The 1,278-nt window shown below is 45.5% G+C and overlaps 1 non-coding gene across 1 annotated transcript; it reads right to left on the bottom strand.

The window, feature by feature from the left end:
* Positions 1 to 404: 404 nt before the first annotated feature.
* On the bottom strand, positions 405 to 511 carry LOC133820079 (small nucleolar RNA R71). Its single transcript, XR_009886513.1, has one exon. It is a non-coding gene; the product is annotated as a small nucleolar RNA R71 (small nucleolar RNA).
* Between the last annotated feature and the right edge of the window lie 767 nt (positions 512 to 1,278).

Below are 1,278 nucleotides of genomic sequence, written 5' to 3'. Positions count from 1 at the left end.
GAGTTGTACAAGGGGTTCAGGCTCAGACCAATGCTGAGAGGAGCCTGAGAGATTATGTGCTACCCACTCTGACGGGAGTACAAAATAGTATACGCCCACTAGCTGTAGAGGCCAACAACTTCGAAATCAAGCCTGGTATTTTACAAATGGTGCAGTCCTCTGTGCAATTCAATGGGTTGCCCTCTGAAGATCCTCACACCCATTTGTCTAACTTTCTGGAGTTGTGTGGAACCTTCAAATATAATGGGGTGAGTGATGACGCAATCAAGCTTAGGCTCTTCCCATTTTCTCTAAGGGACAGAGCTAAAAGTTGCCTGAACTCTCTGCAGCCAAACTCTATTGTCACCTGGCAAGATCTAGCTCAGAAATTTTTGTCTAAATTCTTCCCTCCGTCCAAGGCTGCTAAATTGAGGGGAGAGAAAAATAACTTTTGCCAGAATGACGGAGAGTCACTGTATGAAGCTTGGGAACGGTTTAAGGAACTCCTGAGAAGATGTCCTCATCATGGCATTGAACAGTGGATGCTAGTACAGAATTTCTACAATGGTTTATGTCCGACAACCAGAACTATTATTGATGCTGCAGCGGGTGGCACTTTATGAGCAAGAGCGCAACTGGCGCTTATGAGCTGCTGGAGGACATGGCTACAAACAACCATCAGTGGTCTGAGGAAAGATCATCAGGAGTTAGAAAGGTAGCTGGGGGGCATTCACTGCTCTAACAACGCAAGTAGCCTCTCTGACAAAGCAGTTACAACAGAGCAATGTATCTGCTAATGCGGTTCAGATGGCAGTGAGGTGTGAAATGTGTGGTGGTGCTCATTCTGTCGATCAGTGCCCTATCTGTATGAATAATAACACCCCAATGGATCATGCCCAAGTTCAAGCGGTGGGAAATTTTCAAAGGCCACTCAATAATCCATTCTCCAACAACTACAATCCTGGGTGGCGAAATCATCCCAATTTTTCGTGGAAGAATAATCAAGGCCAACAACCTCAGTTTCAGGGCCAATTTCAGAATAACATGCCTCATCCACCTATGAATCAAGCTTCATCATCACAACAGCTTAGGCCTCAACAATCAATGCCTCAACCTGAGAGGCCTAATGAACTGCAAGCTGCCTTGTTGACTCTCACTAATACTCAGACTCAATTTATGACTGAGACCAGATCCTCTATTCGAAACCTTGAGACACAGGTTGGGCAGTTGGCCAATATGCTCAATAACAGACCCCAGGGAAATTTGCCCAGTAACACTGAAGTCAACCCCAAGGAGCAA

Source organism: Humulus lupulus, chromosome 2 (assembly GCF_963169125.1).
Source record: "Humulus lupulus chromosome 2, drHumLupu1.1, whole genome shotgun sequence".
In the NCBI taxonomy this organism is placed as follows: domain Eukaryota; kingdom Viridiplantae; phylum Streptophyta; class Magnoliopsida; order Rosales; family Cannabaceae; genus Humulus; species Humulus lupulus.
This window is presented reverse-complemented; position numbering and strand designations above follow the sequence as displayed.